The 27545-nt window shown below is 43.5% G+C and overlaps 1 protein-coding gene across 3 annotated transcripts in view; it reads left to right on the forward strand.

Moving 5' to 3' along the window:
- LOC138285541 (proteoglycan 4-like) overlaps positions 1 to 27051 on the forward strand; it is a 788550-nt gene extending 761499 nt beyond the window's left edge. For all 3 annotated transcript variants that reach the window (XR_011201610.1, XM_069225611.1, XM_069225612.1), the window contains one exon: positions 24826 to 27051. The gene's annotated coding sequence lies outside the window, so the exon portion shown is untranslated. The remainder of the gene's footprint in view (positions 1 to 24825) is intronic.
- Positions 27052 to 27545: the final 494 nt, after the last annotated feature.

A 27545-nucleotide genomic window follows, 5' to 3' on the forward strand; every position in this document is an offset into this window, starting at 1 on the left:
ACCAGGTCACTATAAGTCACCCCTATGGTAGGCCCTTTCTGCCCAGAGGGCATGGTGCAGGTACCTGTGTGTGAGGGCACCCCTGCACTAGCATATGTGCCCCCAAATACTCCAGGCCCATTTTCCTGGACTTTGTGAGGGTTGGGATGCCATTTTACATGTGAATTGGACATAGGTCACTACCTATGTCCAGCTACATAATGGTAACTCCGAACCTGGGCATGTTTGGTACCAAACATGTCGGAATCATACCCCAACACTGTTGCAAGTATTGGTTGTATGATTCCATGTACTCTGGGGGCTCCTTAGAGGACCCCCAACATTGTTACAACCAGTCTTACAGGATTTTCCGGCTAACCCAAGCTGCTGCCACCCCTCAGACAGGTTTCTGCCCTCCTGCTGCTTGATCTGATCAAGCCCAGGATGGAAGAACAAAGGATTTCCTTTGGAAACAGGTGCGACTGGCTTGGGGGGTGTAACCTCCTCAAGCAATTAGTATGATTTGAAGGGCACATTTGGTGCCCTCCCTGCATAAACCAGACAACACAGGTTCAGGGACCCCCAGTCCCTGCTCTGAAACTGGACAATGGAAAGGGGAGTGACCACTCCCCTGTCCATCACCACCCCAGGGGTGGTGCTCAGAGCTCCTCCTAAGGGTCCCTGGGTTCTGCCATCTTGTTTGCAAGGTTGGCAGGGGACTCAGGGAGCATCTGAGTGGCCAGGCCAGGAAGGTGACATCAGAGCCCCCTCCTGATAGGTGCTTACCTGGTTATGTGACCAATCACCCTTTCATGGCTATTTAGGGTCTCTCTCTTCAGTGGGCCTCAAATTCGGCTTGCAAGACTCCAGCAGGATTCCTCTGCAACCTCCACTTCAACTTCTGGCCACTGGAACTGCGACTAGACCCTCCAGGAACCGACAACGCTGCAACCCATGAAGAAGACTCATCTGCAACTTTGTTTCCACTTCTCAGCAACTCGTCAGCCTGCACAAAAAAGAAGGAGGAATCTTCCTTGGAGTGAAGGAGTCACTCCCCTGCATCCGCAGGCACCTGCTGCAATGACGACCGGCTGTGTGATCTCCTCTAATCCTGAGCTGCATGTATCCTGCATCATGAGTGGCAGTCTTGAGTAGTCCTCTTGGTCCTCTCTGCCAGCTGTCCAACTTTGATGGAGGTAAGCTTAGCCTTCCTATTCAGGACAGTACCCTCCCCCCGTGCACCACGTCTCTTGCAGCTTCCAACGCTTGTTTGCATCTCCTCCAAGGGATCTTTAGGCGGCATGTAGCTCCTGTCCCCAGCACTCCTTTCTGTGATGCACAACCCTCTGCGTGGTTCTCCTGCGGTGTGGGATCCCTTTCTGTAGTGCTGCGTGGGCTCCTTCTGTGTCCCCGTCCTGTGGGTGCTGCCTCCGCTTTTGTCGGTCTTTTGTGTTGCTGAGGGTCCCCTGTGACTCCCCCTCCTAGGTTGAGTCCTCACCGGCCTTGCTAGTTCCCGGCAGCACGCACCTGTGGTGATTTTCACTATTTGCACTATTTTGTAACTGTATACTTACCGGATTTTGGTTACTAGTGTATTTTTTATGTGTTTTACTTACCTCCTAAAGGAGTATAGCCTCTAATATATTTTTAGCCTTGTATCACTAAAATAAAGTACCATTATTTTTGGTAACACTGAGTATTGTCTTTTCTTGTGTGTGAGTACTGTGTGACTACAGTGGTATTGCAAGAGCTTTGCATGTCTCCTAGTTCAGCTCTGGCTGCTCTGCCTACAGCTACCTCTAGACAGCCTGGCTTCTAGACACTGACTACATTTCACTAATAAGGGATAAGTGGACCTGGTATAAGGTGTAAGTGCCTTAGGAACCCACTACAAACCAGGCTAACCGCCTACAAACAGCAACAGGTGGAGTGGACAGAGGAGGGTGAACAGACACTGACCAGGAGGTCAGAGTCGTCGCCTGAAACCCTGCCTACACCTCTCATGACAATCGCGATACAGTGGCTCATCCTGCAAGCTGGAGAACTACCAAAGCCTAGGGTAGTTTACCAACAAAAATTTACAAAGGCATAGCATGGGCATACTTGCTCATGCAGATATGACCTCACATGTTTTAGGAAGCGTGCGTGGTGAGCACCTATAGTGTTATCACCTTATATCTGATAGAGACAACTAGCTGCAGATTCCTTATCTTAGAATTCTCTCACAGGCGCCAATACTGCATACGGAAATTTTTCCTCAGTAGTACCTCTGCAAATCGGTATAGGGTGTCGAGTGACTCTGCAGCGATGTCGAACCCGGACATGACTTCAGTGGAGTCCATATATTCCCTCCTCTGACGCGCTGTCAGTTTCTTCTTTTCTGCGCAGCAATGCGGATCCGGTGTAGCTGTACCTCGGCCCTTTTTTGCCTTTCTCATGATTTTTTCAGGTGTTTTTCTTGAAAATAGTGAATATGCCTTCTTGGTTTAAGCCCTATGGGTCCTTTACCTGACAAATGTCAGTGATGGACCCCTACTCGGTGTGTTTGTGGTGTCTGGGTTCTCATCCCGACGCCGATGACTGCAACATCTGCCATCGTCTGAAGCCCAAACCCTTGAGAGAGCATCATATGAAGCTCCAGGTGGCGCGGCAGACAAGTCGTCTTCCCGGTGGTGTCGGAGTCCGTCTTCTTCCTTGTGGTCCCGGGAGCATTCCAAAAGTCGTTAGTGTATTATGATGTCAACGTCCGATGGTCCTTCTGTGTCACCACTCTCGCGCTGTCCTCCAGAGGAGTCTGCGCTCAAGTCCAACCCATTCCTTCCGCCGTATCCATGCCCTTCACTGTTGGATCTGTCCTAGATTGATATGCTTAAATCAGAACCACAAGCAGTATAAAAACCTTCCAAGTTAAGCGGGAAGCGGGCTCCCCTTTAATGAAAGAGGTTTCACTGGACTGCCTGGCCCACCGAAATATCAGCTGCTGTATTCAAGACCAGGCAGCATTGAGAAGAGAAAGGGTCCGCTTTTCACATAGCTGCTTGGCAGTTGTTCGGAGCGACAATCATACTTAGAGTGCAGCTGTTGCAAACACACTTCTAGTGTAATGCACTATCATCATAGCTCAAAGAGGATACTGCTATATTGTGACAAAATTTATTGCAGGCTGAAAACCAACAGGTAGTGCCCCTTTTTGACAGGGGGTAGCCCCTGCCAGAGCAGTCAAAAGAGATTGAGTTGCTCGGATTAACATATATCTATGGTTCTGTCCATGTAGAATGTGCTAAACCTGTGCATATTCAACTAGTGGAGATTCTTCTCTGCTGATGTTGATGGGTTTGGAAAAAAGCAAAGAATGATGGGGTTGTTCAAGAGAAAGCCATGAGAATTAATTTGGGCTTGAACTTCAGTGGGGAATGATTCAGACACGTAGGTCCTCCACTCTGGAAAACTGGAGTAACAGGTGAGTAGTTTCTTAAGTTTGTTCCTCTTATGCCCAAATCAGAGTGTTTGTATAAGAGATGTTAAAGGCTGCTGATGTATTAGAATCAATGCCCCAGCACCTTGGCATCCAACAGCTTCATTAGGACATTGGGAACTGTAAGAAGCAGCAACTACATTTCTTATCCGATAAAGACTTCTAGTTGAAGATTCCTTACCTTACCCCTTGGGCCCAAAGGCACCGTATCTGGGTCGGTCCACCCACAAATGAGGCGCATGGCCTCATAGAACTCTTTAAGTTGGGCGGGGGGTCCCTCCAGCTCCCGGAAATTCAGGGAAGCATGGAGCAGACACAGAAGCAGGCTTCGACTACGGAGGCCTCGAGTGTCGACGCTCCTCACGTGTCGCATCAGCCGCATATTGAGACGAAGTCAAAGGGCGACGATACCGCTTCAACTTCTTCTCACCTGTGCCCGAAGATTTGGAGGAAGGCGAATGGTGGTGGCTCCGCGAACTGGGTCCTACACGGAGTCGAGCGCTGGGCCACCAGGAGCTTGAGAAAACGCTCCCTCAAGGCCTTCGGGTGCATGGCCTGCCACTCGGAGCACGACTTCGGGTTGTGGTCATGCTCCAGGCACCACAGACAAACCCGATGTGGATCCATCACCGACATTATGCGGTGAAAGTTTCTCGCACAGCTTGAAACTGTCTTCGGGGACATCTCGACGCACCAAAAAATGAGCCAAAACGGGAGAACTAGGTCAAAAAGAGGCCAGGGTAGCTCTCTCTCTGGATCAGCGCGTGGTGCGGAAAGAAAAGTACTGACGTCACTGCGCTGAAGCAGCGTCTATGTACAACTCCCGAAGTCATCACGGTGACTATGACGCCTGCGGAGTCGACTGACGCCACCTACCGACAAGGAAGGGTATTGCTTAAAGAAGAATCTCCGGATCCAGTCTGACACCTGGGGGAAATTTGCAACTAGAATATGTCTCTACCAGATATTTTGTTACCAAAGGTAAGTAACTTGTACTTCAGGGTGAAGTCCCAAGCAAACCTTAAATTGACCTATGTTCCACCCTCAGGTGGCTTGGCACAGAACAATCAGGCTTAACTTAGAGGCAATGTGTAAAGTATTTGTGCAACACTTCAAACAATAACACAGTGAAAACACAGCAGAAAAGGATCCCACACCAGTTTAGAAAAAGTAAATATTTTAGTGCTGGAGATAAGCAGGTTTAAAGATTTCAGTAACAAGAGCACCAACTTAGGCTATCTGGTTGCACCAGACCAGGACAAAGTCACAAGTTCAGGCTGACTGAAATGGGATGTGGGCCGGCTACAGGGACCCAGTTAGGCCCACTGAACAGAGTACCTTACATTCTGTTTTGGGGAGCATTGCGAAGATCCCGTCAAAGATGAATTGCGTAGCCGAAGCAATGCGTCAATGTAAAAATGTAGCGAGGCTGCTGTGCGAGGTCCTTCGTCATTGTTGAAGATCAGTACGCATTGGGGCAGTGTAGTTTCTGAGAAGCTGTGAGGGCGTGATGGAGAGTCTGTCGTCAAGGATGCCGCCAACAAGAGATATGAGATCTGTGCTAAGGATATGTCATGCAGTGGCTGTTCTGATGAGGTGACAGGCTGCGATATGATGCAGGTCTTTGCAACAACTCCAATCCATGCAGTAGAAGTGATGTCAGTTCTGATCAGGGTAGCGCCGTACAGAAGAGGAGAGATGCGTCTGTTCAGCTGAAATCACAGAGGGTGGCAGAGAGCATCTTAGGCCCACTTTCAAGAGTCCAGAACCTGGGTGACATCAAGTGGCATGGTAGACTCACAAATTGGCCAGGTGCTGAGTTTAAGTTTGAGGGAGCCTTCTGTCCCTGAGGCTGTCATCAGGCGACCACTCAACTATCTCTTGGAGTCACATTGGGGTCCTGAGCTCAACAGATGGAGGTCCAGTCCTCCCCCAGACAAGAGGGCCACAGGGCAGCGTCCTTCAGAACATTGATCCCACAAAGTGGTTGTCCTTTCAGCAGCATAGCAGTCCATCTTTGTGCCAGATTATCCACAGGTTCAGAAGGGTAATGAAGAGTTGGTGTCTGGGGTCCAGTATTTATACCAGTTGTGTCTTTGAAGTGGGGCAGAAGCTTCTAGAGGTTTACCTTTGACATCCCAAGGCATCCTGCCTTCCCTACCTTAGCTCCAGATTAACTACAGGGAGTATGCAGCCCTTTGTGTGGGGCAGTACACAACCCATTCATGTGTAAGTAGAGCTCTGTTCAGTTTCACCCTCCCATCCTGCCAGTGATGGTCCATCCATCCAGGCACACCTATGCTCTCTATTGTGTGTGTCAAACTTTAAGAGACTGTCCTTGCTACTAAGTATAAGTGTAAACCTAACTAGGAAGTGGTCTTTCTTGCTGAAAGCACCAAATGAAAGAGTGGTAAGGTGATTGCAGGTGCTTATCCCACCACTACACCACCAGTGTAGGAAGCTGGCCTTTTGTGTGGTGGGTATCTGTGGTACTTACACCTTATACCAGGTATCCCCTCTCAGTGATGTGTAGGCAGTGTCTAGAAAATAGGCTCTCTAGCGGTAGCTGTGGATGAGCAGCCAAGGCCTATCTGGGAGACATTCAAAGCTCATGCAATACCACTACAGTCACACAGTACTTACACCCAAGAAAAAAAAACTCTTGGTTGTACAAAAATAAAGATACTTTATTTTTGGAACACAGCATCAGAAAATACTAGAGGCAATCCTCCAATAGGTCAATAAATACACCATATAGATGCACTAATAAACGGTAAGAGGCTTAAAAAGGTTGGAAAACTGTGTAAAATAGCAATAAGCAATAGTAGCCTTAGGGGGAGCCCAAACCATATACTAAAAGTGGAATGCAAACACAGGGCCCCCACCTAGGTAAGTAAATCGTGCAGAGGGAAGCTGGGAGTACTAGGAAACCACACAGGTAAGTAATGCAGTACCCCCCATCGACCAGGAATGCAGGAGTAAAACACTGGATTTCCCCAAAACCACCACAAAGGATGAAAAGAAGAAAACAAAGACTCCCAGAACAGCCCGCAAGAAATCAGCGGTGGAATACTGAAGATGGAGACCTGTGTAGAGAGATGGGACCAAGCCCAGAAGTGTCTGTGGAGTCCAGGGGGAGTAGGAGACACTACCCACCCGGAGTTACCTTTTGGAGTTGGTCAACAAAGAAGGAAAGCAGGTCAGCACTGCAGCACAGAAGCCGGAGGAGAGTTCCTGATGCGTGCAAAAGGTGTCCCACACTGGAAGCTGGATTGCAGATTGGTGTCGGTGAAGGATTTCCACCAACAAGCCTTGGCAAAGGCAAACTCGCGGTTGGATAAAAAGAGGTGCTGCCGGGGACCAGCAACGTCCAAGAGGACTCTACCCAGGAAGGGGAGTCATGTCGCAGAAGGCCCACAGGAGCAGAGGGAGCACCCACAGGTGTCGCACAGGACAGGGACACCGAAGTTGCTAAAGCAGCCCATGCAGCACCAAAGAAGTTGCTCCCACATCCCCGGAGGACCACTCAGAGGCCCAGGGGTTGCAGGAGGGAGTGCTGGGGGCTGGAGCTACACGTCGCCTGAAGTTCCCCTTGGAGGTGAAGCAAACAAGCCTTGGCAGCTGCAAAGGACGCAATGCATGGGGTGCTGTCTTGCGTGGAGTGGAAAGGACTTATCACCACCAAAGTGTGACAGCTGGTAGAGAGGACCAAGGGAGACTCTTCAGATCACCACCTATGATGCAGGACCCACGCCACCCAGGATGAGGGGAGATCCACGCAGCCGGACGTCGTTGCAGCCAGGTATATGTGGTTACAGGGGAGTGATGCCTTCACCCCAAGGGAGATTCCTCCTTCTTCTTGTGCAGGCTGAAGAGTTGTAGTTCTCTGACGATGCACGGCAGGGGAAATGTTGCAAAGCAGGCAGGAATTCTGGATACAATGTTGCAGAAGAGTCTTCCTTGTGGATCTGCAGCATGTAGGTTCCTAGAAGGTTCAGTCGCGGTTCCGGAGGCCAGAAGTCGAAGCAGAGGTTGCAGAGGAGTCCTGGTGGGATTTTGCAAGCCGAATCTGAAGACCCACCCCAGAGGAAGATCCTATATAGCCCAAAGAGGGGGCTTTGTCACCTAACCAAGTACCTACCTATCAGAGGTTGCCACTGACATTACATGCCTGGCCACTCAGATGCTCCCAGAGTTCCCTGCCAACCTTGGAATCAAGACTGCAGAACCCAGAGACCCTCAGGAGGAGCTCTGGGTACCACCCTGGGCTGGTGATGTACAGGGGAGTGGTCACTCCCCTTTCCATTGTCCAGTTTTGCACCAGAGCAGGACTGGGGGTCCCTGAACTGGTGTTGACTGGTTTATGCACGGAGGGCAACAAATGTGCCCTTCAAAGTAAACCAGTGGTTTGGGGAGGCTACCCCTCCTAAGCCAGTCACACCTATTTCCAAAGGGAGCGGATGTTACCTCCCTCTCCCAACGGAAATCCTTTGTTCTGCTTTCCTGGGCTTGATCAGATCAAGCAGCAGGAGGGCAGAAACCTGTCTGAGGGGTGGCAGCAGCTGGGCTGCCCGGACAGCCCTGTAAGACTGGTTGTAGTAATGGGGGTCCTCTAAGGAGCCCCCAGAGTGCATGGAATCATACTTTCAATACTTGCAACAGTATTTGGGTATGAATCTGACATGTTTGATACCAAACATGCCTAGGTTCTGAGTTACCATTGTGTAGCTGGGCATGGGTAGTGACCTATGTCCAGTACACATACAAGATGGCGTCCCTGCACTCACGAAGTCCAGTAAAAAGGGTCTGGAGTTGGTGGGGGCAACTCTGCTAGTGCAGGGGTGCCCTCACACACAGGTACCAGCACCCTGCCCTCTGGGCTGAGAGGGTCTACCATAGGGGTGACTTACAGTGACCTGGTGCAGTGACCTGTAGTGAAACCGGGTGCGAGCACCCAGTTAATGCAGACTGCAATGGCAGGCCTGCAGAATCCTTTGTTTGGGCTCCCTGTGGGTGGCAGAATAACTGCAGCAGCCCATAGAGATTCCCTGGAACCCCAATGCCCTGGGTACCACGGTACCATATACTAGGGACTAATATGGGGGAGCTGGTATGCCAATTGTGGCAAGAAAAGGTTACTAGCAACCACATTTAAAGGAGAAAGCACAGTCACTGGGCTCCTGGTTAGCAGGATCCCAGTGAGCACAGGAAAACACACTGAGAAAGAGGCTCAAAGTTGGGGTAACCAGGCTACAAAGAGGCTATTCTCCTACATTCACAAAGTAGGAAAGGAATGAAATGGTCTGCTAGTTATTTACATTTACAGAGTGTAAAGATGGCTTTTTCTTTAGAGGATTAAACTGACTTTTAAAACTTGGAAAAAATAAAAGTGAGTTGTTAAAGAATGAAAGAAGCGCTTGAGTATGTTGGAGGCTGTGGCCTGCATCCTTTTAGCTGGACATATAGCCCTTTGCACTGACTGGGTTTTTGAATCCAGAATTATCCAAAGAAGAGTTTATAAGTATCCTGTCTGTTGTAAAAGCTCTGACAAAATTTCTTAGACCCCAAAACCATCCTGACTTTAACCGCTTAGGTGCTAAGTCCTTTTTTGATGTTTGGAGTAGTTGTTTCTTAAGCCTTCATAACTTTTTTTCCAGTGAAAGATATCATGGCCAAATATTCATTTTTTTTCCCCACATCTTGGTGATTCTAAAGGAACCCAGGATATGTGGATTCCCGTTGAGGAAACTGAGAAAATAATCAAAATGTAGTCGTTTTTAGAAAAATTGTAAAATAAAGTTCTGGGTAAGACACTGTTTTTCCTAAAACTGGCACCAACAAAAGGTTTGCTGTGTTAATGTCACTCACTTTCCAGCTTTCAGCAAAAGGCAGAGTTGTAAAATTAAATTCTTATGTATAGTCAAAATGTGCTATTGCTGTGATTTCTACCTAGTTACACTTTGTGGGGAAGAGTTGTTAAACCAGAGAAGCTGTAGATTTCTGAAAAGTAGAGAAACTTCAGCAGGGTCATTTGTGTAAATTGCCAATGGTTTTCCCAAAGAAAGTAATTGTTGAAATCAAAACTAATGAAAGTAGGAAATATAAAAACAGAACTACAAATGTATTTCGTGCCACAAAGGCTTATGTACAGAATAATATACGGTTACACCTGTCTCAGTCATAGGATATATATTGTTATTGTTGGTTGTCCAAAAAACACAATTATGTGAGCCATCAACAGAGTTGCAGCTTATGATTTTTAATTGTGTACCGGCCATACATGAAAAAACTAAATCTTATGAATGGAAACATAGGTAAGAAGAAAAAGTATGCATTTTTATTTTTAAAACGTGCGCACTAATGTGAACTTAAGAATAGTGGTTCTTTTTCAAGACTGAATTTGTGGTTACCTGCGTTTTTGTGATTCTGAAGGACATTTGCAAAATATGGGGTTTTTTGCACACAGGCTTGCATTTGAAACCACTAATAGAGAAAAGGTCAATAGATAATGTAAGAAAATAGATTTAGTTGGAGAGGATGTGAGTACTTTGCAACTAATAAGCCTAAACTCTTGTCAAATCTAACACAAATTCAGTGAATATCTTGGACTCAATCCCTTGTAACTGTGGCACTAATGGAAAAGTATATAAAGTACAAAGCAGTAACAAAACAATTAAATTCAATACGCAATACAAAAACTCCTGTACACAGTTTCCAAAAATAGTCCGTTGGAATTGGAAAAACACGAACATTCTTCAAATCTTCTAAAAGGAACTAGAGACCCGAATCTCAAAAGGTACCTAGAAAACATAGAGCAGCTATTGGAAGTCACTGTTGGTTGAGGTCCCACTGACGCTGTTGCTTTTGCAAGAAAAAGTTAAGAGCAGAACATTTTGAATTTTGCATGTGATGCCTCTTGTTCGTTACGTTTCGCATCTTTGCCCTGTCACAATTTTTACCTTCTTAGTCTCATTTGTTTGAGCTGTAAGTCCTCTAGCAGAGCAAACATTGATGCTGTATCTGACTAAGTCATCTCAAAATAGGACACCTTTGCCGAGAGGTTCGCTGTTGTTCCAAAGGTCTTGGAAACCCAAAAAGTTTCTAAGTCCCAACTTTCAATGCTATCTCTTAGTGTGTTCCAGGGCTCTCTGCACCTCAGGGACAACACTTAGAGGCCAGGACTCACTCCATCAGAGGCAAGCAGAAGAGTCTAGTTGTTACTGGTTAAATGGTGACTCCAGGATAATGGCCCTTGCAGCTTATTGTGTCCCCCTAATCACGCAAGAGGTCAGCCATCTCACCCATGTAGTCTACTTCAGAGTGCTAGGTACAAGTAAAACCAGGCTCAGCCCCTCAGGTCTCCATACAGGTCACAGACTGCAGGTCCAGCCCTCTTCCTTTTTTCCACAGGTCTAGCAAGCATTCTTAGGAGCTGGCAGTGAGGTGCCACTTTTGTATAATTCACTAGCCTGGCCAATGTGTGGAGGGTACAACCTGCCCACTCCCTAACCTTTGAGAAAAAGTTCCAGGGGGTAAATTCTACCACTCTAGCACCTCATTCTGCTTGCTTTACTGCAAACTCTATACTATTTTGAGTGACATCCAACATAGCAGAACGTTCTGTCCGTAGAAGTGACTGGTGTCCTAGTCATGGGTGCGTCTACGGAAATGAGCAGCTTCCTCCTCATTCTCACCTAGCTAGTTATAGTACGCCTCGGATCAAAAGGCCTCTTTTTCCCAGTTCTCACTTTACACTTAACTATGAATAGTCAGGCCTCACCCTGGTTTCTTTTAAATTAATGAAGTTCATGAACACTCCTGTGCTGAAAAGAGTCGCATACCCCACCCCCGGGTCTTACTGCCAAAAGGACTAAAACATTGTTTCCGTTCTAGGAGCAGTTTTCATACCTCATTAAGAGGAAAGTGTAATCAGGGGGCAGCTGCTGGCTGGCTAATGCACTCCAAATCTAACTTTTTAAAAGTACTTTTCCAGGTATTTATCAAACTCCAACTCAGTATTGAGTTTACTTTTAATAGACTGTTAAAACAGTAGTTGAGTCAATTCTGTATCTTATCCCATACCAAAGTTAGCAGAAATGTTATTTTAATCATGTTTTAGTTTTTCTCAGGGGATCAGCCGCAGCGCTTCAGAGTGAAAATAGCTTTTGCGGGCTAGTCACTGCAGGAACCTGCCAACCTGAAATTTTTAAATGATCCACTTTTAAGTGCCAGGCACCCTACATTGTAGGCTACTTGGCCTACCTAGGCATGCCTTGCTTAGTATTTAAAAGTAGGATTCTTTGCTTTCAAAAGGGGTTATTTGGGCAGGTTTACCTGCAGGTTTAAAAGCCACAACAGTGAAGCTACACAAAGACAAGAAGCAGTATTTTTGCTTATCAGCTCAGTGGATCGTACAGTATGTTTTGCACTGCTCAGGTGTTCTTGAATGATCCCTGGCAGTGTTTTTTTCCTGCAAAATATACTGTAGTCTTACTGGAAAGTTAAATATGGCAATTGGGGATTAGCCAATTGTACTGTGTTTTAAGTGTCAGAGCACATATAATGGGGTCTGAGCAATAGTGGCAAAATGCTCAAATTTTTACAAAACAGCAAAACCGGTCAGAAAAAATGCCACCACAAAGCAGTTTTCCGGGATCTTAACAGGAATTTGTGTAACTCAATTCCTTCACTGTTTTCCAGCACAGATGCAAGTATCCAGAAATCATGCTTATTACTGATCGTGCTCCCCCCCCCCCCTCAAACTTACTTTGAGCCCCACTTCTTGGTTCTGATCTCATGAATTCAAATCCAATTTCAGTACAGTTAAAAACGTTTCAATGTCTGATACGGTCAAAATATGTATAGCAAGGGTATGAGGGGATTCTATATTTTTTCTGGTTCAAACTGTCTGGACAAAGCATCTGCTTTCCCTTAGCTTCTTCCTGATCTGTATTTAATTTGATATTGGAATGTGGAGAATACCATCCGTCTGGCATGCTGAGAATTTGTACATTTCACTGATTTTCAAAATACCAGGTTTTTGTGATTAGTCCATATTGTCAGTAAATGCTGGAGCCCTTAAGTAAATATCACCAGCATGAGAAAGACACTTTGATAGCGAGTGTGTCTTCTTTATCATGTTTTGTGTAATTCTTCTCTGTTAATGACAAGATACACGAGTAAAAGGCTACTGGATGCACTGCTTCTGTAACAGGACCCCTTTGTGAAAGTATGACCACTAGACAAAAAAAATATGCATCTGTTTTCAATGATGGAGGGTAGACTCTGATTGGGTTTAACAAATGAATACTCTTGTACACACAGTCTTTAATTGTTGATCATAAGCCTTCCGCTGTGCTGTACCTGAATGGAAAGGCAATGGTAACTTGGATTAAGGCTGTCACTATGGTAAAAGACAGTTTTGATCAAAGGACTATAAAAACTAGCAAAGCTGCATCTCATTCACATCACTGCACAAACGTGCAGAGCCACACTTATCCATTTATCTGATAGTGTGAAGCCTACCTACAAAAAGCCACAGATAGAACTTCAATGCATTTACCTGGTTTGGCATACAAGGAATATACTTATTGTAAAAAGTCTCAGACATACTCTGTGAATGGGGCAAACGCCTCTACATATGCGGACACTCACTCTCTGATTGCTGACTTTCCCTTGGCAATACTAGCAGCAGCAGACAGGGTAATCCTTCATTAAGGCCTGACTGGAGTAATTGGCCTATACCATTGGCAGCTTAGAGCCAGGCAAGTCCCCTGGGCCAGATGGTTTCCAGATCTAATACTACAAAAAATTCTTATTGTAGGAAAGTACTATCTTTTTAGCATGGTTACCCCCACTTTTTGACTGATGTCAGTGTTTTAGCCTGTAGTTCAGTGGGGTCCTCCTGGCCAAGACCCATTTATCTGTGCTCTCTCTTCTAAATGTGGTTGCTGGTAAATTCTTCACACCCACAATTAGCACACTGGTGCACCCATGTAAGTCCCTAGTATATGGTACCTAGGTTCCCAGGCCATTGGTACACCAGGGGACCCCCATGTATTGTGCTACCCAAGGGAGCCCTTGCAAAATGTGTCTACAGGCCTGCTGTTGCAGCGTGTGTGAAATGGTGCATGCACCTTTCGCTTAAGATAGAAGGCTTGCTTTATATCTTGGTCACTGCACTTAGACACTATAAATCAGCCCTCTGATAGGCCCTTCAGCCAAAGGACAGGATGCATGTCCCTAAGTGTGAGGGTACCCTTGCATGAGCAGGGTATCCCTACAAACCCCAGACTCCATTCCCTGGGCTTTGTAAGTGCGGGAAAGCCATCTTAAATTATGTAGTGGACACTGGTCAACACGAGTGGTCCAACTACATAATGGCTTCTCCAAACCTAGGCATGTTTGGTATCAAACAAGTTGGAATCATGCAACATCACCGATTCCAGTGCTTGTTGCATGATCTTTTGTACTCTGGGGTTCTTTAGAGGATCCCTGTGCAGCTTGACGGGGTCTGGCTACCAGCCCAAGCTGCTGCCAACCACAGACAGTGTTCTGCCCTCCTGCTGGTGAGCCTGGCTCAGGCAGAGGAAAACAGAACAAAGGATTTCCTGCAAGGGAGAGATGTGACCACCTCTCCCTGCGCTTTGTGTGTCTAAGGGCTGGGGTGGCCTCTGAGGGTGACCAGACTGCTTTGAAGGGGACATTTGGGGCCCTCCTTGCATAATATGCTTTGCACCACTTAGGAACCCCCCAGTTCCTGCTCTGGCGCGAAACTGCACAAAGGACAGTGGAAGGACCATCTCCCACTGTCCAGCTCCTGCCCTAGGGAGGTGCATAGAGTTCTGCCAGGTGGCTACTTGATTCTGCCATCTTCAAAATACCATGTGCAGAGGCCCCTGGGAGCATCTGACTGGTCAGGCCAAGTAGGTGATGGCTCTGACCCCCTCTGATAGGTGGGTCATGTCAGAGAGTGACCAGCCCCCTTTTTTGGGTTATTTAAGGGCTCCTCGAGTGTGGGTTCTCAGATTCGTTGAGCAAGACTCTACAAGGATCTCTGCAAGACGACATCTTCTCCTGGCCTCTGGAACTGCTGCTGGTCTGCTTTGGAACCGAAACAAGTCTGCTTCTGATGGGAAGAATCCCATTGCAACATTGTTTGTTTGGGTCCTGCAAGAATTCTGCAGCAACCAAAGCTGTGGATCCTCCAGGGTCACAAGGACTTTGTTCGCACCAGGAAGCATGAAGGAATCTCCCTTGAAGTGAAGGAGTCATTCCCCTGCATCCGCAGACACCTCAAGACAACATCGACCGGCTGGTGGGGGTCTGCTTTGCCACAGACATCGAAGGGTTCTGCATCACAAATGGTGGGTCTGTGGCCTCCTCTGGGTCGTGCTTGTCTTCTGGCCAACTTAGGAGCCTGTGGCCCCCTGCTCCTGCCACTGGACTGGAACCTCTGTGCACAGCGACTGTTGATCTTGCCAAGGCTTTTTGACTCTTCCTCCAGGAATCTTCAGGTGCCAAAAAGCCCCAGTCTCCAGAACTCTGCAACTTGAAGATCAGCCCCCGTCCTGTGACATGGGGCTTCTATTTTGTTGTGCTGTTGAAGCCTCCTTGTGACTCCCTGTGGGTTACTCTTGGGGCTCCAATGGCTTCGTCTGGCCTTCCCGCTTGCTGAGGGCCATCCCTGACTCCCCCCTCAAGGGTAGCGTCCTCTGGACCTTCCTGGTCCCCAAAACTTAGCAAATACATCTTCAGCTCCTGCTTGCATTTGCCAGTGCTTGTTGGTGGCCTCGCTGGTCACTGACTCTCCTGCAATCTCCCAACCATCTTGGGACAGCTCGTATGTGACTCCTGAGATAATTTGCAGCTCCGGGACCCCACAGCTGGGCTTCTTCCGCCACGACTTGCAGGAACTTCACCTCTAGGAGTGTGGGCGTTGCAGCCTGCACCCCCTTGGCACCTCCAAGGGTGCTAGACTCTGTCCCCATCCTTTTTAGGTCATCCGCATCTGGAATCCGTCCCTGGGTTCCACAGGTCGCAACAGCAATTGAACAATCCAAGGCTTCCATTGACTTCAGTAAGAGTACCTTCTCCCCTCTGCATCCAGGTCCCCTGGTGTAGGTACTCCTGTCTTCTGGAAATCTTTGGGTGGGGGCACACTCCAATCTACCTCTTGTCTGTTGGTTTCCTCATGGTCCACTGGGAAGGGTCCTTAAACACACAAACTCCAACCACTACTTGCCAGTGTTAGTCTATTGAACGACTGGGTAGATAACCACTCTGCACCTGATCTCTAGGGACACTTAACATACTTACCTATGGTGTTTTCATCTAGCCTCAGCCCTGAGCTTACTACCACACTTAACTTGGTTGGGTTCACTAATTTGCATTCTACTTACTTAGTATATGGTTTGTGCCCCCAATAGGGCCCTGTATATTTTATGTTACTTCTGCTTGTCATTTTGTGTATATAATCTGTGTAGATATCTTCAGAGGGAGATATACCAATGCTAGTCTAGTAGCTAGTGCTGTAATAAAGAATTAATTATTTTTGCACACTTGTGTGGTTCTTTCTTGTGAGTGAGTTACTGTCTGACTGCTGTGGTATTGCATGTGCTTTACATTCCTCCTGGATAAGCTCCAGCTGCTTGCCTCAGTTATACCTAGAGAGCTTTTGCTATCTGGACACCGGTTCACTTTCACCCAGGGTTGGCTGGACTCATTATATGGTGCCACACCATAGATGTATACCATAAACTGAGGCAGCCTCCTACACTTATCACTACTTTCTCAACCCCTTTTAAACTTCTACTTAGAGGTTGTGGACATTGGTTACTGCCCTCCCAAGCTCGATCTTGCCACAGTTCTGGTTCATAAACCAGGCCAAAGCTGATGTTGTCCTCCCTTAGCCACCCAAATCAATGGTGCTTCAAGCCTCTTTGCAGCACTGACACTGCATTTGCAGAATGCACATCGCTCTGGAGCATCACCAGCGCTTTAACGATCCTATGGCACTCATGCTCCTGGACTTTGAGAAGGCGTTTGACTCTCTGGACTGGGGATTCTTGTTTCAGGTTCTCTCCCATACAGGATTCAGACCCCACTTTCTGTCATTTTTCAAAGTGCTTTATGCTCACCCTCGAGCACGTTAGACACCGCAGCGTCCTGGCACCCCCTTCTCAGTCCACAGAGGCATTAAAAAGGGATGCCCTCTTGTGCCTCTGCTCTTTGCGTTGGTTGTCTGGCTATGCTTCAATGGCAGAATTGCCCAAAGCACTGTAATACATTGTACACAGATTACGCATTGTTATTACTCTGCCAGCCCCACATTACCAATCCCGGCTCCTCCAACTGCTCTAACTTTATGGTGAAGCATCAGGATAGTAGTCAACTGGTCCAAATTGCTCCTGGTCCCCTTACAAGGCATCAAGTAAGGTTGTGGGCTGGCAGGACTTTCTCCTGGTCTGCAGACTGAGCTTCCCTCAACCTGGGGTCGACGACTTAGAACTCGAGCTAACCTGGGCCTTAACCTAACACCATTGTTGCACAGAACTTGCCAGAACCTAACCAGGTGGTCCACCCTCCTTGGGCCATTTCATACTCTTCAAAATGATTGCTCTACCAAGAGTGCTGTACATCCTGTAGAAGTTACCCTCTTTGTTCCTCAAACCTTGGTTGCCACTGTTTTTGGGGCAGTACATTCCGTCTTATGGGCGAACAAGACTCAGAGAATAGCCTTCCGTAACTATGTTCAGTTTCCTTATGACAGCGGGATGGGAACAACTGATGTTTATTTGCACTAATGGGCCTCGCAACTCCAAACCATTAAAAACTCGCTGTTTGGCAACTCCAATTATCAAGCATTACACTAAGTAGCTGCCTTTCTGGGCCAACAAAATATACTGCACGTCCTTATGCCTGTCCCATCAGTGACTCTTTGCCTGAGATCACAAGGGCTGCTTTCTTGTGCTGGAGGGGTGCCCTCAGCTGGATTAAGTGGGACCGTAGGTTTACACAGGTAACACTTTTGTGGCAGGGCAGGTGGATCCCCCAAGTTACTAACCTAAACAGGTTTGAGCGATGGGACCTCATAAGTATTTCCCACCTTGGCGATGTCTGGGAGGGTTCACAATTGAAGACCTTTCATGTCCTCCAGGAGGAATTACAGCTATCTGCTGCTGCGTCACTTGTTGAAGGTGTACCACCCGCAGTTGCAGGAACTGCAGGAAAGTAGCTCTCCCAAGGCCCAGGTTCCTTCCACTCAGCTAGGTTGAGGTGACATCTCAGGAGTGTATTGATCACTTATCAATTCACCAGATTCCTTTGAAGCCCTTTGGGCTAAATTGGGGTGGGGGGATTGGTTCGGCCATCAAGATGATAGTGATTGGAGACATGCTAAGACGGCGCTAGTTATTACCTCCTGTGTATGTCTTGGTCAGCTAAAAACATATGCATGTTTTCTATTTTGCCCCACAGCAGCTGTGAAGAATGGGCACACTCCCCATCCAACATGTCCTAGGTGTAGAAATGACCATGATTTCTATCATATGCTATGTTTTGCCCAGTTATTACACACATTGGTCCTTGATTTTCACCACACTATCTGAATTTCTAGAGGCTAGTGGACTGTTGCCCCACCCCACCATTGATTTGTTGGCCATGTGGAGGAGGATGACTTGATGATATTTTTGCTCTTTTGTCATGTATCTTCTGTTGTATGTATATGCTCTATACTGCTTGTTACCCTTGTTGCATTAAAGCAGTATAACATTTTGATGGTTAAAAAAAAAAGTCGTGAACATATCTGTTTCCAGGTCTTAAAAAAATATCAAACTGTTGTCCAAATAAAGGATAGAAAAGGTAGCCAGGATGTTTCATAAGATATTTTGGACTAAATATTGGAAAGACACAGGAGCATTGCATAGGTAAAATGGCATGCCTAAATATTCGAAATGTTCATATTTAATGCTAAAAGCGGTTTTCCACTCTTCACCCTCTTTGATGTGGGCTAAAGTATATGCTAACCGCAAGTCTAATTTATTGAATAATTTATCGGTAGCACAGAAATTAAAGGTAATGTGGACCAATTCTTTACAGTGCTGGCATTCAGTACTTGGTAGTTCACATATGGTCTCAGATCATCAGCTTGAAGGACAAAAAGTATTGATGCTTCTGCTTAAGAAGTGTGTTTTATAAAGCTCTTGGCAAACATTTCATCAGTATATTTCTTTAGATGTTCTTCCTTTTTTTTTCGCCAATGAATATATTTTATTATTTAATATTTTTGAGTATGGGATTAACTCTATAGAACAGCCATGCTCCCTCTGCGGTTTTAAAGAATATTCATCTTTTTCACAAAACCTGTCCTGAACATCAGAATAGACTTCAGGGACTTGAAGAATGTTACTTTCTCCTGTGGATTCAGTATGGAGTATTAAACCAATGGGTGAATTCAGGAGCAGGAATCGTTTGGAAAGCAGTGTTCTTTATATTACTCATAATTAAATTGTTCATTCATAGGCTTCCAATCTACCAATGGTTTGTGCTGACACAACCATGAAGTTCCTAGTACGCTATGGACATTTGTAGTATTGATTAAATGAAAACTAATAATTTCACAATGGCTTGATTCCAAGGCCATTATCAAATTCTTGATAGCTTTGCAATCTTTCCCAGATATTAGGGATGTGCTATGAATCCCTTTGATAGGCATTGGCTTGCTTTTCCTTGGGTAGGAATGTTACGTGACTTTACAGCCTTGATATTCTTAAAACAGCCAACAACTCAGGAGTCTAGTAAAGTCCAACACTCAACAGGTTCTCCTAGTGTAACCATTGTACCGTTTATAAAAAATTTGACCAAACCCTTGGATGCTTGAATCACTAAAGCATGGTCTGCCATTAAGGCACAGGTAGAAAATGCCCTACTCTCCACAATGAATGGACATATCATTTTACCTTCTACAAAATGGCTCTTTTTGGGAAAGAGATTCACATACATTCCCAATTGGCCTGGTTCCTCTGAAAGTGTAGCTGGAGTAGATTTCCACAGGAGCACTCTGGTTCCACTAACACAGGGCTATTCATCTTTCTGAACATCTGTTCTTTTGCTGGTGTATTTGCAACAGTAAATCAGTTATTAATTAGTAGTGGTTGCTTGGTTAACTTATCTTATCAGTGATAAAATACAGCGGATGAGGCCTCATCAATCCAAGCCTGCTTCTGATTTTAATTACCTGAAATGACTGATGTAAGTGGTAATACCATTTGACCCTTGCAGTAAAGACAGGAAGAGTGTGAGCTGATTGAGCAGTCTGTCTTTGACCTTCACATTGGTCAAGAAGGTCATTGCCCAGACTAGTGCACCCTTGGTCAGAGTGGATAAAATAAATTTACTTTTAATGCTGTCAATTGAAATATGCATGGGTTGGGACAGAGAACGTAAATTGTGTTGCGTTCGGAAGGATTAATAAACTGAGGATTTCCAGTGAATATTTCTGGTGGTGCCATACCAAAAGATGCATTGCAACAACTGTGCGTTAAAGACAAAAGGGTGGATTCTCTCACGAATCATTAATGTAAGTAATACAGGCAGTTATTAATTTGTTCACTTCTGGCAGTAATTAAGTGTTCCAGATAATCTGTAATGGCCTGCACCATAACCTGCTGTGGATTAGGATCTGAACTCATGCCGTTTGATTAGGCATGGCAAATTGGCAGGATTTGAAGGGGTTGTACAGCATAGTGGGATGTCAGTTTGTTCATCTCCACTCCCCGGAGCATGCTTCTACTACTACAAAGTAAAATAAAGTAAGAACTAAATTCTGGAGGGAATGGGAGAGGGAGAAGAGACAGCTTGTAGGTATCGTCAGGTGTTGCTGTTTTTGATTAAAACAGCATTTTTAACTTAGTTCTCACACTCTGGATTTCTTGGGAAAGTTAAGTGTACAGTACATATAAATAGAACACGGATATATTTAGTGACATTAATAAACATCAGTAAATTCAGTAGAACCTAAGCAAGTATAATTAGAAACCAGTGCAACAGTTGACAAAATCTAGGCTCATAGCTATGCTGAGAACCAAGAAGTAATGTGAAACAAGAATAAATAAAACAAGGAGTCATCTGTACTTCAGTCAAAGAAGGCAGGAAGTCAGGAAAAAAAGAAGAAATTGGGGAAGCGATGTGTCGGAAAAAAGAGCAGTGATCGAAGTACTATGACAATTGATAAGTTCTGTGCACTACAGGAAGTTGCTAGGCACCTTCCTAAAGAAGGTTAAGTTCTTCAATTGTGCCACTGCCTACTGTACTCTGGAAGTCCTACCCTATGATCTTTTCTGACTTAGTAGCCTTGGCACCCACTAGCTTTGACAGACCCGTTCACCACAGTCAATCAGGAATGCATGTAACAATTCTAAATATTAGCATTTTATGGGAAGGTAAGTGGTACTACCAAGCGTAAATACTCTGCAAAGACTACAAACCCACTTGGTCAGATATCCCACATATAATGCAATATTCACACTGCATTACAATTGGGTATTATAATTTGTGTGGAGTCATCTACAGTACCCATTCACAACTCACAAAATATTTTTTGTAAAAAGCAGTTTACACAATTTATTAAGCAATATACATAAATATTCATCCATGCAAATGCTTAACTATATAGTATTCAATTTCATTGTTTATATCAAAAAATATTTGTCCCTATTCTGCCTTTAATATTTGACCAACCACAAGTTAATTTTCACAGGTAATCAGCAGTCTTTTTCTGTATATTTTTCACAGAAGTGCAGCCCAAGGCAGATTTTGAAGTAGCTCAAGACAGCCAGCACTTGTTTTGCTGTGCAAATTTCACCGCTTCTTCTGGACTGTAAAGCAGAGTCACAGAAAGGTCTTCAAAGGATACTTTACAGTAGAAGGTGTATATACAGAAAAACTGCACAACCTTTTCATACATACACAATTCAAGATTACACATTAGACATGCATACCATCATTAACGAAACTCATCCTTCAGAGTTTATATCTCTTACCTATGTTTTTTGATACAATTCATAATGAAAACAATATCTTATCTTTCATCATGGTTGGACAATACCTGATTCACATACTAAGTTTTCATAGTCCCTAATTTTTAAGGAGCTCCTGTAAATAGCTTTTTAACAGGTCACAAATTGCTCAGACATCTCAATAACTTACAAATATATAGATAGAAGTAAGAAATATTATGTACACAACTTAAATATAATATTTTAAATATATTCTCCCCTTACCTTTATCGTGTGTCTTAACAAAGTGGTCAAGCTTACCGAAACATGGGAAGAGTTTAGATTTACAACCAGTATCACGTATTTCATGTTTGATTATTCTGAGAATGAAGTTTTTAAGGAAATATCAGTGCATTGCCCATGATGCAACCACAGCAATGTAAATGACTAAAATTGCTAGTGAAAATTGAAAGAAAAATTTAATTAGGCAAATATTCTATAAGAATGCAAAAATACAGAACAGCAGTAAGTAAAGATTTGCGCTACTTACCATTAAAAATTACCTCTCAAAATAAAAAATTTAAATATTGCAAAAGACTAAACATCGCTTTATTTGTTGTCCCAGGACGGTATCACGTCATCCAATGATATCCAGCTCTGTGGCAGTAACAAAGCCCCTCAGCTACTAGCTGTCACAAAAGATAAAAATCTTCTATCTCCAGTGCCTAGTATCATTTAAACATAGCACAATAACCTGCAGTGTTATTTTTATGCTTTCTTTATCCACAGGCACAACCTAATACTAAGTATTACTTGATTTGATGGCAAAAGACTCGATCTCATCAACTTAGGGAAATTTGCCTTTACAGCAGTACCAGAGTGGCAGTACTACTGATTGTCACAAAAGACAAACAGTAACAATTTATAGTCCCTATTACTCTTTATCCATTACCATTGAAAGAATAATGTAGCTGAAATCACCAAAAACATATGCAGTTTATCTCTACTGTTATGATGTTAAAAATAGCAATACTAACAATCACAAAGTTTTCATTAAATTTAAAATTAAGTGCTTCAAAATGCTTTTTCTTGATTATTTCTTTTAACTTTAGTTTCCTCTGATGTCTTTTACCCTACTCCATTCGGTTAATATGCATTTTATTTAATAGCATCATCCATTTCTCCTTTCATAAAGAAATCCAATATAAACGGTTATTCTATCATTACAATTCAAATTTTAGTCCAGACTAAGACAATCACCAATCATTTTGTTTAAAAAACAATGAAGTCAGTCATGCTGGACTAAATACTAAGAGCAGATTGTGTGCTAAAGTTCACAAGTCAAGATATTATTTTTGCCTTCGTTTTCTTTCCTTACTCTGAATGGTGTCACAAGCCTGGTGTTTTAATATTGGTGTACATCTTTATTAATCATATATATACCAAACATCCCACTGTCCCAGTGAAAACAATCCACTGCAATCAAGTGTAATATAAATTGATGTGCTTGATTACCAAAAAGGAGCATTTCCTTAAACTAGAGTCTATAAAGATGCAGTATGTACTCTACTTAATATCACTTCTTTCACAATATGAACCATAGGTTGTCACAAATTAAAAAATACACATCTTTCAGTTCCTCCATCCCTTGGTCAGAATAGCTAGTATAATTTTAATTGAGGTTTCCTCAACACCACTAAAATCAATTACATAGGTAAAAAAAATATTGTAAACACTGATGGGTGAGTTCTGTTAATGGTTGTGTGTGTATCTAATGTATAATCTTAAATCTTGTATGCACGAAAAGATATTGTACAATATTTTGTGTATATTCACCTTCAGTTTTAAAGTATTTGATGTGTACATTTCTGTGATTCTCTTATACAGCCCTGAAGAAGTGGTGACATTTGCACAGCGGAACACGTGTTTGCTGTCATGAACTACTTCAGTATCAGTCTTGGGCTGTTCTTCTATGGAAGAAATACAGGTGTGGTCTACTGAATTTACCTGTGAGAGTTACCTTGTAGTTGATCGAATGTTGAAGACAAGAGTAAGGAAGACATTTGTTGTAGTCTTTGATATAAGTAATGAAATATAATTCTATACATTTCTGCATTTGTATCAATGATTATGCATGCTTGTTCTCCCTTTTTGTGAAATAATTGATTAAACTACTCTTTACGAAGTAATATTGTTTTGTGAGTTGTCAATAGATATTGAATGTGACTTCCACCAGTTACAATACCTAATGGTATTACAGTGCAGATTCCTCTCCTGTAGTGTATTCTTAGGTGTCAGACTGGATCTGGAGATCTTTCAAGTAGTTGTCCTCCAGTCTCCGTCTCAAACAGATATCTTTTCAATCCTTGTCCCCTTCTCAGACAGGTACCTTTACGATCCTTGCAGGTCCTTCTGTACATAATATAGCACAAAAGGACAGTTTGTCTATAGTGTGGGGATTTTGCAAACGGAGCACACACAAATAATGAAGTTTGTTTGCAGATTGTTCCTTCCACAACAAGGACATTTTACAGAGAGCATGGTTGCCAATTTCTGATGACATAATTGTGGATGAACTGAAACAGTGCACTGAAAGTCTCTCAGGAAACACTCAAGACTGCAGAAGACATTGTGCGAAACTATAACGATCGACTTTTATAATATGGTAGGGAATTCAATAATTCTAGGATCCTATTTAAAAAACTGGAGTTCTGAAGCAACTGCCATGCCAGCACAAGGCGTGATGGATAAGCAAGCTACTAGCTTCTTAAATGAGCACTGACCTGGTTTTAGCTTTTCAGGACCGCTGCCTAGCTGGCTTAATTTTCTTTCATTTCTTACATGTTTTTAAAGCAGTTTAGGACAGCACGGTTAAAGTAATGCCCAAAGTTGTTTTACATATTCTTTTTCATTTGGGCATTATGTTTTAAAGAAAAAGCATCAGAAAATGTAATTTGTATGCCTAGCCTCGGATATGCTATGGGGCCTTGGTATATTTAGAATTAACATTTATAGCATTTATTGACATTTTGTTTTTTATAAATGCTAAAAGTATTCCTTGATGGGGGAATATACTAGGATTTTCATGTAAGTAACTTTATATTCAAAGGCTAAATTAACTTCAACTAATGTTACCAGTATCACTGTGTTGACAGGTGGTTTCAGATGTATACAGCTACATATTTGATAGTTAGTAGTCATTATTTTCCCATGCATAGGGAAAAAATAATTTGAAAGACAAATTGTCAATACTAGGGAGTTATTAAATATATTTTATGTCACCTTATTTATTTTTGTATACAATTCAAATGCTTTGAATGTTTAAAATAAGTATGAGAGCAGGGCGGCAAATAACTTATTTTCTTTCCTTCACAGCTCTTGAAAACGATCAGATGCATAGTTTGGAAACATCCCCCTAGCAGAGAGACTTTGGTTCACTTTTTTCCCCTCCCCTGCTGGACTTGTGCCACGTAGAATTCACCTATGGGGGATCTACGCATTGCTGTTTTTCTGTTCCAGCTTTAAACACACTGTTGGATGCTTTGAAATGACACTGAGTTTTAGTCAGGAAGGAGACAGCCTGTCCACTTCCTTAAGATCCTTTATTTTCTACTAGCTGTGGAGACAACTGATGTGAGAAATCCAAATCCATCTCGTTCACAGCGTTATCAGAAGCTGGAGAGCTAGATTTTCAGGGCTCGGCATTAGGACCATCCCTTGTTGAATTGGATAAAACATACTTAGATTATATGTAATATTGGTTTTCTTTACTCTTTGTTTTCTTGTTTCCACATTTTTTGAGTTGGGATTCCTGAGCATTGTCTCAAATTTAGGCAATGTTAATTGTATGTTTTGCAGGTCCTTTTTTTCTCTACTTGTTAATGCAGTTTTCACATGCAACCAAGATGTCTCAAATTCATTAACTTGTGCGCAGCTTTTTTGCTTTACAACGCCTTCGTAAGCCAGGCAGAATAATATGAACAGGAGTTACGGCTGTCTTTTTACCTTGGAGTCCTCTTTGTCACCCTTTTTGTCTTACCTTTTTTCATACACTTTGAAGGACAAACACGTACCTCTTTAAAACTATGAAATCTGCTCATGCTTCTAGCTGGAATTGTTGCAGAATATTAGTCCCTTATTTAAAGGTAGTGACGAAATGCCTGCATTTGGATGAGCGCTTATGAAAAAAACAAATTCTTCTGTAGCCTCAAAATAAGGACCCAGGAAGATATGGCCTAGTGGAGAGAGCATCAAAGAAAGTACAAACTGGATGGAATAATATATAAAATAATGGCGTATATAGTGACAAACACTAGGTGGCACCCTAACACTTTCTGTTCAACTACTAGAACTGTGATGTATTACAAGTTTACTGAGTTCCCTGCGCGCCCCTTTCTTGGTTCTTAAACTGGATTAACATGCTTTTTCATTGTGCTTAGGCGAGTATGCAACTAGATTTATCTTCTTGAAGTCTTAATGTTTGTAATCCACTTCCACCACACTTGCTGGGCCTAAGATGGATCGGAGGCTCCTTTCCCAGTTTCTTGGAGCTTGCTCTCCTGTGAGTTTTCACTCCCTCCTACTAGTGAATTAAAAAAGGATAAGGTGGCTTTTGTGTGCTTCTTGGGTCATCCATGGCTGTGCTTTATTGATCCTGAAACTTGCACGGGTGCTAGGCTCTCTATTTTGTCTGGCCTATTGGTCTGGGTCACAACTCCCTGCTTCCAGCGTCTCTGTTGCACGAGGAGTACGACTTGGTAATTTGAATGCATGTCAAAATATTGTTAGGTTTGTATTGTAGTACCAGGTAGATCTCAATATTGAGTTCACGATTTTTTGTAAATATTTCTTTAATTTAACGTCACTCTTTTGTACCCTGGTTAGCCTCTATATTTACTGCAGTGCCTTATGCTTAAACTGCCTACGTTGTTTATTTAGTTTGATTTAACACCTCCCTCATGCTGAGGACAGATTGCAACCTCCCTTTGAGTAACTGCAATTTGATGCTTAGTTTTACCAGGTTGGAACAATCTCCACAGTACGATTGTGAACTTTTATGTTTATATAGTGCTTCCTGTTTAGTTATTATAGCACACCTCTGAAAATAGAAAGTTGCGATGTTGAAAGCAAAACCATAATTGAAGTTAGTTTGTTAGTTAGTTAACTAACTTGAAGAAGTTAGTTGATCCTATATAAAACATTACAACCTGTAACCTACAGAATCTGGTATTTAAAAGCAAATGGGGAGTCTGTGCCTTAATCAGTGAGCTGAGGATGCAGGCATTAATGTTATATACAGATCAAGAATCCTAGAGCTCGTTCTTAAGCCTCCTTTAGTTGTTCTCTTTGCTTTCACTATTGCTGCATACTTCCCTGTGGCCATGTAACTATCATTCCTAACTGTGCCTTAGTTGGACTGTCATGCTTAAGACATGCTCATCACCACACTGTTCCAACACGGTGCTTAACATTTCAAGATGTGCCATATTTATCTAAGTTTTGTGACTTCATTTCAGGTAAATAAAAATGAAAAGTCACTTGTACCCTATCCCAGATTCAATGTGGTTGCTAATAATTAAGCATTGACATCAAATGCATGCGAACTGCTACAATAAAGTAATAAAGGACACATGAGCAAAGTAGTAAAAGTTATTGTAATTAATAAATAAGGATCCTTGTAATGTTTTCTTTTAATACCGTCTTTAAGTAAGCTGCTGTATAAACTGTTCTCCTTTATGGGATTTCCATTATACACAAACTTACAATATTTCACATAGGTTGAATGGATCCTCCTGTATTTAGGGCATGGCTACCTACATTTTGCGACAATGAAAACGCAAATTATGCAGTAAAGTGATGCGTATGTCATAATAGCGTTACCTCATTGTTTTATTTATACTCATGTTAACACTATCCGAGCCAAGCTTTCAGCTCATTAGTACTGGTTTTTCTGATGGAGCCTTCTACCACAGATTCCTCATGTTTTGAATATTCCCCAGGAATCGGCCTAGATCCGGAAACTTTTCAGCAGCTCCTCTGCTCACAAGTAATTGGCACTGTGAGACTCTGCACTGGCTGGAGTCCACTTCGGAAAT

Source organism: Pleurodeles waltl, chromosome 3_1 (assembly GCF_031143425.1).
Source record: "Pleurodeles waltl isolate 20211129_DDA chromosome 3_1, aPleWal1.hap1.20221129, whole genome shotgun sequence".
Taxonomy (NCBI): domain Eukaryota; kingdom Metazoa; phylum Chordata; class Amphibia; order Caudata; family Salamandridae; genus Pleurodeles; species Pleurodeles waltl.